The following is a 12,492-nucleotide window of genomic DNA, read 5'->3' as shown; positions in this document are numbered from 1 at the left end:
GGCTGCCGTGCTCACCCACAGGTCTGTTGCAGCCTTAAGGCAGCCAAAACACCGACATTCTACTGTTGCCACATCATCATCCCGCTTCTCACCCATTCTCCACCCATATAGGATCTTTTGAGATCATAATGGACCAGTGTCGGACCTCTTGAACCTACTCCTGCTGGAACTGATCCTGGGAGGTCACGAAGCTTGAGGAGTCTGTGCTGTACGGTGGATCAGTGCAGTGGCAAGATCGTAAGGTTGGACTGAGGTCGGTTTGAGGTCGGAATGTGGACTGGTTGTGGTCTCAGGTAAAGGGCTGAAGCGCCTTGCCTTGCACTGTTACAGAAGGTTTGTTGTAGGGGGTGCTCTCTTTCACATACGTTTCTAGTGAACCAGCCCACCCCCCTAGCGCTACAACTCACTGTGTTGTTGCACCTCCGTCACTGCACTCAATTTAGAGGCATTATAGGAAAATAATGGGAGGAGACTTCAATGGTCAGCAACATCGAGGCAGTCACTCAGGAAGAATATAAAATCTGGTTGATTCCCCATTGACTATCTCCCTACTAAAAGCTGGTACCTCCTGGCACTTCAAGTCAACGCCCTCACCTTGAACCAGGGCCTGCGCTCACCCAATGGTAGAACTACCTCGGACAGGGAGGGTAAGCATACCTTCAATTTCCCTCAGACAACCAGTCTTGTTGATTACATCCTGGTGGATGTGAGGGGCTGGCCACATCTTGTGGATATGATGGTACTGACAAGGCAGGATAATGACCTCAACGCCTTGGTTCTAGACTTACCTCTCCCCGTAGTGAAATAACCAGTTCCAATGAACCTTTTGATCGGAGACCCGCTAATAACATGTGCAGAATAAAAGGGAGTAAGATGGTCCACTCCCAAGAGATGGTTGAGGCAATTTATAAACTTGTAATAGCAAGCATGGAAGGTTTTGTAGCCCCTGATGGGTCCTTGGACCTTAAAGTAATAACGGAAAAGATTACCACTGTCTACAGTACTATGTCTGAGGGGCTTGGGAAGCTCTTATGTTGAAACCCAAAGGGCTGCTGGGAGGCATACCCCCTTCATGGTTTAGAGGCATACACCCCTTCATGGTATAATCAAACTTGTAAGAGCGCAAGGGCAGCCCTGATGACTGCCATCAGGAAACAAGATAGGAGCATGATAAAAACATGGCGGGTAGCTGACTGAAAAAAGCTATCAACTAAGCAAAAAGGGAGTGGGAGCTTGAGAGGTGGGAAAGCCTGTTGGAAGTGGTATGACAAGGTGACAAGTGTGCTTTCTGGAACATCATCTGACCCAGTTCCCGTGAAGGTTACAGCACAATTGAAGCCTCCGTTCCAGCAGTGGAATGGGTTGCTCTTTTCTCTAGTCTTTACTCCACGATGGAAGTAGATAAGGCCCATATGACTGATCTTAGTACTGCCAACATTTATATTAGGGCACTTGAGAGAGAATGGGTGGAGACCCCCTTTATCACAATCCAGGAAGTGAGGTCAGCGATTCTTAAGCTCATTCCTAACAAAGCTCTGGGGCCCAACAAAGCCTTGTCCCTACAACCTTGCTCTGGCAAGTCCTGTCAGACATAAAAGTCCCGCTCATCTTCTGGCCACTATAATAAGGCTCCACAAACACAACTATGTGCAGATGCGATGTGGCAAATTGAGTGAGATGACAGAGATGTTACCAGTCACTAGAGAGATTAGACTGGGGTGTGTCCTTGCCCCCAATCCCCTTATGTCAAAGGGCTAGTGGCTCATTTGAACCATTGTGAGGAGGATATCCCAAGCTTGGGAGGTACCATGGCTCTTGTCCTGATGTATGCAGATAATACTCTATTACTCTTTAGCACACGGGGGGTCAAAATGCAATGTAGATCTCAATTTCGTCCAATCCTCCCAGCGTTACAGATTTACAAACAGCAGGCTCAAGGTGCTGCCTTTTATGGAGTTGAGCTCTTGGGTCATATGGATTCTGTGGCCTTAACTGTAGCCAAAAATCGTTTTAAGCGCCAACTGTTGAACCTCCCTGCTAGTACCCCTCTACTCCCTCTTAGACTAGACATGGGGTTGAGGCTAATTTCTGAAGGGATAGGCACAAGACCGATCCTTTATTGGAGGAGGATTTGGGCCACGCTTGAACTATTTTCCTATCGTCAGGGTTTGGAAGAGATTCTGGGTCTTTTTGGCTCCAGCAATATAACGTGGATCAAGTACGTCAGAGAAACCCTCAAAGTCAGGCAGCGGGATTTTGTGGGATGACCCATTATGAGCCCAGTCTATTAGTAAGTCAACTATCAAGGGGATCTTTGTCCAGTATAGAAAAAGCTTAATACAAGCACAATCGTCCTTTGGGCCCCTCTATGATGCCTTCCTTCTGGTGAAGGATGACTTCCAGGCAGAGCGGTTTCTGGAGGAGATCAAACCTGCGGCCGCCTGGATATTTTACCTTCAATTCCGCTATGGCACTTTACCCCTTTCATCTTTTACCAATAGGTGGGCTTGGACAGGCGATCCAGCTAGACAATCTTGTCCCTCTTGTGGGGGTATCAAGGAAACAGAGGAGCATGCCCTGTTATTCTGTCCAGCTTACTTGAAAGGGAGAAGTTAGTTAGTCCCGCTGAGCAGGTCCGCGGGAGTTAGGAAATACACCGAGGCTCTCATACTGACGAAATATGATACAAGTCAAAACATTTTCTTTGCCGTCTCACAATATTTACATTCAATGATGACGATTAGACAACAGATGAGTCTGTACAACACTGCCTCCTTCTCTTATGGGACTGGGTGTCCCAGTTGATCTTGCCTTAAGGTAGTACTGTCATTTTATTACCTTGGGCTAAAATGCTAACATTTGTATGTTTTGCTTATAATGTTTACTGTGACTCAAGATTAGACCAGTTGTATCAATCTTTACCAAAACCTTATGATGGCAACCAATTGTTTTATGACTGTATTGCCTGTTTAATTTTAAAGAAGCACCTGCACTTATTGTACTGGGCAAGAAAGCCAAAGCATGCACTTTTTTGCAGCGTAAATGTGCTTGTGATACCATCAGTTAAATTGTTTCTCATCCAAATTTTATTGAAAATAATTTATTGTTTTAAGATTGTATTGCCTGCATTGTAATATTTCAAATTTTATTGTGCGAATTAGACTGCTTTGTTGCTAATTGCTTGATTCAATTTACTGAGTTCTACTCCACATGTTTGTTACATGTTCTTTTATGGCTTACAGTTGAAATAAAGATTATGACAAATGATAACACGCATTTGCAATGCAATAGGTCTCACATTTGCTTGAGTTAGAGCTATTGGCTTTTTAAACGTATAACCTGACTTTCCTTACCATATGAATTGGTCAACCCTGGGGACCCAAAGATGACCTAGACAGAAAGAGCACAGTGAGTTATGGGCAAAAGGGTTTTGTAAAAAGAATGCCCTGCAAAGCATTATGGGGCAGGTTTCGGAGTACAGCGAATATTGTGGTGTCTTGACTGTAATGCTCAGAACAGCCCTTAGATGACACCTTAATAAAAATAGCATTTATAAGAAACATGATCATGTAACCATATAGTCAGCCTCCCAAGGGCACAACAACATGAAAACAGAAAAGCAGAAAGTAATGTAGTGTAACCCCATGTAGCCCCTAGAGGGTGTAGTGCCTTACACATTTTGAGGCTTAGCAGGCCTACTGCAATACTTTTACAAAGAAGGCCGTTAAAATACAAACTACTCCCAGCTGTAAAACAAAATTTCTAGCCACAAGAGAGTTTAAAAAGACAATGAATGGTGGGAGAGGTTACTATTTTGAGGGACTCCCATCCTGGTATGGGGCCCCAGAGATGACCGACAGAAAGAGTGTGTCGTACTGAATGTTTTGATGGTCGGCCTATTGTCTTAGGACCACCACAGGCTGAGATATGGGCAAAACTGTGTTGAAAAAGAAACGCCTGCAAAACATTATGGGGCAAGTTTCCCAGAGTGCAGTGAATATTGTGGCATCGGCCCTTCTGCTGTGCAGGGAGAGCCGCATTGAGGGTTTGTGCTTTTTACTGTTGTAACTACTCTAGTTTGTATATTTGCAACTGCTAAACTTGTAAGCGGGGTAGTCATGTAAAGCTTTCCTTAGATCGAATTAGCACTATATGAAACTTCACTGTTATGTAAAGTGCCTCCGATTGAGTTAGTGCTACATGAAACTTCACGTACTCATGTAAAACGCTTCTCCGATTGGGTTCACGCTCTACGTGAAACTATTTGTGCGCCACATTAAGGTATATGGACGATCCATTTAACAGGGACAGTCTCCAAGGCGGTAACAAATCAGTCTCAAGGCAGGACAAACGTATAGCATTTCCATTCAAAATCAAGGGAATTTTGAAAGGCAGGCCCAGTAATGAATGAAAGTGATGAGCGTGGTTACAGCCCACAGAATAGATTGCAACATGTCAAAAAGTGCAGCGCTTGCGCACTGCTAAGCTGGACCTAAAAATGGGCATTGAAACGTGCCCCTATTGCAGCCTTACATCATGTTATTTGTAATTGCTAAAACTCTGATTGATTTCTGAACAATGAAACAGATGTTAAGTCACTTCCTGTCAGCAATGTAGTTCCTAGTATATTTCTCGTTTTACTTAATCCTGCATTTCCTAAGATAATTAGCAGTTTCTAGAATGCTGTTTTACGTGCATTATATTTCTATTGTATAGTGTATATGCTGAGCTGAGTCACTGCCAGAGGTTTGTAATAGGTCACAATTGTGTGCTCTGAATTAGACCCAGACTCCCAGTGGGTCAAAATGGTGTTCAGAATTCACTGTCATGCAGTCCTTGGCCTCTCTGCAAACAACAAAGAGGGATGGTCACATATTTGAGTTGCAAATGTGATTCTGTGCAAATGTGTGTGAATGAGGTACACAGCTGTAAAAAATACAATGACAAAAAAAAAAAAAAAAAAAAAATACCATGCTTAAACATGAGAGTATTCGTTGGGTCTTTTGGGGGTGGAGAGTATAAAGAGAGTGATGAAGAAAAAAGATCATGTGTAAGATATGCAGATAAACGAGATGTGTAAAGAAAAGGGCATGCACTTTTTAACAGACTAAACATTATAGGAGTTACTGAGACACGCTGAAGACCCCTACCCTTTGCACTGGCATCAGTAATGTTTAATTCAGCGTCACATAATTTTAGGATTGAAATATTTTCAACATTAATTATTCACAACCAAATCATTGTGGTTAAAGCCCACAGAATAGATTACAACATTTGTAAAAGCTGCGCTTGCACGCTGCTTTCCTCAACCTAAAGACATTATGGCATCCAGTGGGTGTTTTGCCCTTTGGGGATATTGGGGTCAAATTATCCAATCTTTAACTGGGACTAGGGCCCAAGAGGTAGAAAGTTTGGACTGATGTGGGCTGGTCTACACTCTTTTTATTTTTTAAAACATTCTTGGGTGAAGAGGGCTGTCTGACCCACTCACCTCCATCAGAGACAGACTTGGGTAAACCCCTAAATCTGACACACTGGAGCAACAGACCATCCACACTCCTTCTGTTTTAAAATTTATTTTCCTTGAGGTCCAGTAGGCATTGTGCCATCCCTTCAGGAGCAGGGGATTCATAAATGCCCCAATGCCCCCTCCAGGGAGCGAGAATGAGCATTCTTCTTAATTTTGGGAGCATTGGGCCATGCATTAGCGGCTGCTCTCTCTAGTGTTTGGTGGGTGAATCCCTGTTTTGTGATCACCTCCAAGGGGTGCAATACCCATTTAGGGATGCACTAGAAAGAGATACAGCTGGAATTACCACATTCCCCCCCCTTCCAGTGACACCACTTCTGCACTGATCAGTGCTGTGGGGGCATTCATATGCTTCCCAAACACAGATGAATGTAAAAGCAGACTACTTTCAGTTTATCACTGTGACGTCAGTACGCAGTAGTATGACAGAATATGGCATACAAAAATATTGGGCAAAACATGTTGAGGGTAAAAATATTGGCTCTATGTATTTTCGATTTAAATTGCAAAAGTGTTTAAAACAATACTATAAAAAAGGTAAGCACATTGAATTTTAACTATGTAATATTACATTAACTGTAAAATATATATTAGCAATAAAAATATTACATTAAAACATTTATGTGAAAATATATATGTACATGTCTTAAAAACATAAAATAAAAATATATACTGTAAAGTAAATGTAAAAAAAATAAACATTTAAATAAAGTTATTGAATAAGCACAAATATAAATGAGTCGATTTAAATTACACACAAGATATTATCAAAAACAGAATAAAATATTAAAATACAAAATAATTTATTGAAATATACTTGAACAATTAGTAACCAAATTAAAGTAAGTTTCAAAATTAAAACACAAGAATATATATATATTTTTTTAAATCACTTACCAAATTAAACTACTGTCACTCGAACCTGGCCAAACAGTAGGGAAATATTTTGACTTTGGAAAGCGAGAAATACTATTCCAACTCGAGGGTAAGCAATAAAAATTAACAAACATAATTTACAAACGGAATTATGTACAAAAAGTACAATTTTTTAAAACTATCTGTTAAATCATTAAAAATAATTTACTCACTTAACTACTGAGACTTTTCCCTCTCGGTGCTGAGCCCTTTTTTCCTATTTTGTGTACTCTGCACTTGCACCTCCTTAACTTTTTTCCACATCAGTTATCCAAACCAAATTTGTGCTCCCCGAAATCTGTGGGTGGGGTCTTGCATATGCAACAATAAAGGGGCCAAAGAGCAACATGGAGAGATCACATTTTTATACCCAAAAAACAATCCTTTTTTTCCAGTGTTGGTGGCTGCGGAATTTGGGCCCCAGCTCAGCCAGCACCCTGGGAAATCTACCAAACCTGCATGTTTCTGAAAACTAGTTACCCAAGGAGTTTAGGGTGGTGTGCCTCACATGGATCCAATGACGTTTTCTCACCAACAATGTGCTGTAAACCTGAAACATTAGCTCATAACACAAATTTTCCTCATATTTCTGTAAGGGAAAGTTCTGAAATCAGAAGTAAAAAATTCCTACTATCCTACGTTCCTCATGTGTCCCAATAAAAATAATACTTCACTTGTGTGAGCGGACTTGGGCCTGACACAGGAAAGGGCCCAAACATAACATGGGCAGATCACATTTTTCTACCCACCTGCTAAACCTTTTTTTTTTTTTTTTAGCAATGTTGGTGGATGCGGGTTTCTGGCACTATCTCATGCAGCACACAGAGAAAACCCCAAACTTCCACATTTCTGACATCTAAACAAACGGGAATCAGCGGAGTGACACCAATTTCCTACCGACCAGCATTCCCCCAAGTCTCTCAATAAAAAAGTACCTCACTTGTGTGGGTGGGAATAGCACCAGCAACGGGAAAGGGCTCAAAACACACTGTACAGACATCTCATTTCAAACAAAGGCTCTGAAGTGGAAATGTGGGTAGCTGTGGTATTTCAGGGCTTGAAAAATCTACTCTTATTTTAGGAGGTTGAGCTATTTTTAGATCCTACTGTCCCTTCTGGCGAATGGACAAAAAACAGGTGTTCTGTTCAGTCAGAAACTGAATTAGCAATTAAGATGCCTTTAAATCTTAACTTTGTCACATTTGCTCTGTGTTTAGAGACAGAGGTCAAAAGTCAGTTTGTCTTCTTGCAATGGAAATACTTTTCCTTGTGACTGCACAGTTACAGGAGTTTGTAAAGTGAACTGTCTGACTTATGTGAAATGACAAGCTTTTAGTATCAGGTGTTTTCTAACACACAACATTATATAACTAAGTCAACTTTACAAAAATTTCAAAATATATTTCAGTAGCTGTGAGAGACCAGAATATTTTTACCTCTGTGTGATGAAAAAAATATTTGAATAGATGAAAAAAAAGTCAGAACACTCTACTTAGTGATGTGAAAATGATAAATGTTTTCTGAAACCTAATTTTTACAGATTATTGTTAATACACTATATTGTTTTATCAGTACAGCTGTAAGTTAGTGGGAAGGTTTTTGGACATTTCTTGGGCATTTACTGTCTGTAAATGACAGTGCGCTACCACATAATGCTTTAGTAATATATTTATTAAAAGTGAGTGTTTAAACATAAACTGAGAAACACTCCTGCCCCGATGACAAAGCTATTAGTAAACTAAGAGGCAAGACATGCATGGATAATGTATACCCTATATGTGGGCTAGATTTATTATACATGGAGCAAATGTTTAGTGTATTTAATCAAACAAAATAGGATTTGTTTTATATTCGAAATGCTGAACTCACATATTTGAAGGTGCACTCTTATGTGAGAATAAAGAAAAAGGTGACTGTAAAATAAAATATTTGCCTAGGATCACACAATTTGAGACCAGTTTCTGGGTCAATTACATTACAGTTAGGTCAAGTAGACTATTCAAGCTACTCGACCTGCAGGTCTAGTAACATTTTTATCATTTTTCGAAAGGCCTGCTTAGGGAAATTCCCATCACCTCAGTCAATACACTAACCGTGATTTATATTTCCCACCCAAAGTTAACATCAAAATCTCAAGAACGAAAAATCCACCTAGAAAAAAAAAACTCCTTTCGAAAACCCACTCACTACAGACAAGTGTTAAAAACCAGTAAATCAAATGAAAAATTAAGCAAATCTAAACCTCAAAACCAATAAAACTAACATTAATGTGACTCTGAACCTAACAAATATCCTTTTTTCAAACATTTAATTAAAATAAACTTTTTTTGTTAACATGCACAAATTAAGCACCTGTCTCTCACCTCGGCATAAAGATAACCCAAAGAAAGAATTCCATAAATTATGACAACAGCAAATATCTTCATTTAATATATAAAAATATGCTAAGCGCCCAAATACTCACATACCTACAAATATTATTGTATTATATAACTCTAGTATTTAAGGTCCTATGACAAACAATTGACTACAAAATATGTGGCACCAAAATATTGTCCAACAATATTGTTAGCATAAATATTGTCTTCCTATACTTATTATGGTAAAGACAAAAATATTGTATCAAAAATAATGGGGCAGGAAATATCAAACACAAGTTAAGAATATTGATTTTTAATACACTGAAACTGAAAAGTAATATTTTTAAAACAATATTATTGTTAAACATAATACAGTATATGTAATTATGTATGTATAATATATATATGAGTTTATTCACATATACATATATATATATATATATATATATATATATATAAATAAATAAAACAGTAAATGAACAATCTTTAAAACACATTAACAATTAAACCCCCTAGCTGCTGGGCCTCACCCCACCCCCGTGCTGAGCCATGCCAAATGTGCGTCCTTTTTTTCCAAGATCCTAGGGATTCTAAAGGTACCCAGAGTTAGTGGGTTTCCCTGAAGGAGACCAAGAAATTAGCCAAAATACAGCTAAAATTTACTTTTTTTCAGAAAAATGGGAAAAAAAGGGATGCAGAAGAAAGCATTTTTTCCCCTGAAAATGTCATCAACAAAGGGTTTGCGCTGATAAAATCATCACCATCTTCCAAGCTTTCAAGAACAGGCAGACTTGAATCATAAAACCACATTTTCAACACATTTTTGGCATTTTACTGGGACATACCCCATTTGTTACTATTTTTTGTGCTCTGAGCCTCCTTCCAGTTAGTGACAAAAATGGGTGTGAAACCAATGCTGGATCCACGACAGCTAAACATTTCTGAAAAGTAGACAAAATTCTAAATTCAGTAAGGGGTCATTTGAGTAGATCCTACAAGGTTTTCCTACAGAAAATAACAGCTAAAAGAAAAAATATTGAAACTGAGGTGAAAAATAAACAGCCATTTTTCTCCACATTTTACTCTGTAACTTTTTCCTGCGATGTCATTTTCAAAAGTAATATACTGTTATGTCTGCTGGATTCTTCTGGTTGCGGAGATATATAGGGCTTATAGGTTCATCAAGAACCCTAGGTACTAAGAGCCAATAAAGGAGCTGCACCTTGCAATGGGTTTTCATTGTGTACCGGGTGAACAGCAATTTATTTGGTGAAATATAAGGAGTGAAAGTTAGGTGTCAAGGAAACCTTTGTATTTCTAAAATGGGTATGAGATAAGGTGTTGAAAAACAGTGTTTATTTGCACATCTGTGAATTCTGGAGTGCCCATACTAGCATGAGAATTACAGGGCATTTTTCAAATAGACGTCTTTTTTACACACTGTCTTACACATGGTCTTACATTTGTAAGGACAAAATGTAGAGAAAGACAAGGGGTAATAACACTTGTTCTGCTTTTCTGTGTTCCCCCCCAAGTCTTCCAATAAAAATGGTACATCCCTTGAGTCGTAGGCCTGATGCCTGTGACAAGAAACGCAACATGGACACATCACATTTTTACACTGAAATCTGACGTGTTTTTTTGGAAAGTGCCTATCAATCAATCAAGGCATTTATATAGCGCGCTACTCACCCGGAGGGTCTCCAGGCGCTGGGGGGGGGGGGGGTCTGCTACTGCTCGAACAGCCAGGTCTTGAGTTGCTTCCTGAAGGAGAGGTGATCTTGGGTCCGGCGGAGGTGGATGGGGAGGGTGTTCCACGTCTTGGTTGCCAGGTAGGAGAAGGATCTTCCTCCCATGGTGATTTTTCGGATGCGTGGGATGACGGCGAGGGCGTGGCTGGCAGATCGAAGCGGGCGGGTGGGGGTGTAGAAGGTCAGGCGGTTGTTGAGATACTTGGGGCCCTAGTTGTGGAGGGCCTTGAGTCGAAACGTGATTCTCTTGTTGACGGGGAGCCAATGTAGGTCTCTCAGATGTCCGGAGATGTGGCTGAGACGGGGGATGTCCAAGATGATTTGTGCGGAGGCGTTTTGGATGCGTTGGAGTCTTTTCTGTAGTTTGGCTGTGGTTCCGGTGTAGAGGGTGTTTCCGTAGTCCAGACGGCTGGTGACGAGTGCCTGGGTCACCGTCTTCCTGGTGTCGGTGGGGATCCATCGGAAGATCTTACGGAGCATGCGTAGGATGTTGAAACATGAGGATGAGACGGCGTTGACTTGTTTGGTCATCGAGAGGGAGGAGTTCAGGATGAAGCCCAAGTTTCGTGCGTGGTCCGTTGGTTTGGGTGCGCTGCCCAGGGCCGGGGGCCACCAGGAGTCATCCCAGGCAGAGGGTGATGATCCGAGGATGAGGACTTCTGTCTTGTCTGAGTTCAGTTTCAGGCGGCTGTTCATCATCCACTCGGCTACGTCTTTCATCCCTTCGTGTAGGTTGGTTCTGGCGGTGGCTGGGTCTTTGGTGAGGGAGAGGATCAGCTGGGTGTCGTCGGCGTAGGAGATGATGTTGAGGTTGTGTTGGCGTGCGATTGCTGCGAGGGGGCTCATGTAGACGTTGAAGAGGGTGGGGCTGAGTGATGATCCTTGTGGTACGCCGCAGGTGACTTCGGTGGCCTCGGATCTGAACGGGGGAGGCGGACTCTTTGGGTTCTACCGGCGAGGAACGAGATGATCCACTTCAGTGCCTTCTCTTGGACTCCGGTGTTGCTGAGGCGTTGCACTAGGGTGCGGTGGCAGACAGTGTCGAACGCTGCGGAGAGGTCCAGGAGGATGAGGGCTGCTGTTTCCCCGTTGTCGAGCAGGGCTCGGATGTCGTCAATGGCTGCGATGAGGGCGGTCTCAGTGCTGTGGTTGGCTCGGAAGCCGGACTGCGAGTGGTCAAGGGATCCGTTCGTCTCGAGGAAGGCAGCCAGCTGTCTGTTGATGGTCTTCTCGATGACTTTGGGAGGAAACGGGAGGAGCGAGATGGGGCGGTAGTTCTTGATGTCGGTGGGGTCTTCTGATGGTTTCTTCAGGAGGGCGCTGAGTTCGGCATGCTTCCAGCTCTCCGGGAAGGTGGCGGTGTTGAAGGAGCAGTTGATGATGTCCCGGAGTTGGGGTGCGATGACGGAGTCAGCCTTGTTGAAGACGTGGTGAGGGCATGGGTCGGTTGGCGATCCGGAGTGGATGGTGTTCATCGTGTGGATGGTGTCTTCGGTGCTGACCGGGGTCCAGGCGCGGAGGGTGGTGGTGGGGGGCGTTGGTTCTGTGGTTGGGTGCGTGGTCTGTGCGCCGAAGCTGTTGTGTATGTCTGCGATCTTGCTGTGGAAGAACGAGGCAAGGGAGTCGCAGAGGTCTTGTGAGGGAGCGATGTCGTTGATTCCGGCGCTGGGGTTGGAGAGCTCTTTGACGATGCTGAAGAGTTCCTTGCTGTTGTGTGCGTTGTTGTCAAGTCGATCCTTGAATGCTGTCTTCTTGGTGGTGTGGATCAGCTGGTGGTGTTTGCGGGTGGCGTGCTTGAGGGCGGTCATGTTGTCTGTAGTCGGGTTTTTTCGCCAGGCTTTCTCGAGGGTACGGCAGTTCTTGGAGTTCTTGAGGTTGTCGTCGAACCAGGGGGCTCTCTTGCTGTTGGGCCTGCTGAGATGGTCTTTCAGGGGTG

At 42.5% G+C, this 12,492-nt stretch overlaps 1 protein-coding gene across 3 annotated transcripts in view; it reads right to left on the bottom strand.

Annotated features, from left to right (window-relative positions):
• GTF2H5 (general transcription factor IIH subunit 5) overlaps positions 1-12,492 on the bottom strand; it is a 123,784-nt gene that overhangs the window by 68,490 nt on the left and 42,802 nt on the right. The window contains exon 3 of one of the 3 annotated variants that reach the window (XM_069234580.1): positions 6,428-6,508. The exons of the other annotated variants lie outside the window; for them this stretch is intronic. The gene's annotated coding sequence lies outside the window, so the exon portion shown is untranslated. The remainder of the gene's footprint in view (positions 1-6,427; positions 6,509-12,492) is intronic. 3 annotated transcript variants of the gene reach the window in all.

This window comes from Pleurodeles waltl, chromosome 5 (genome assembly GCF_031143425.1).
Source record: "Pleurodeles waltl isolate 20211129_DDA chromosome 5, aPleWal1.hap1.20221129, whole genome shotgun sequence".
In the NCBI taxonomy this organism is placed as follows: Eukaryota; Metazoa; Chordata; class Amphibia; order Caudata; family Salamandridae; genus Pleurodeles; species Pleurodeles waltl.
The sequence above is the reverse complement of the archived record's forward strand: the minus strand, read 5'-3'. Positions and strand labels throughout refer to the sequence as shown.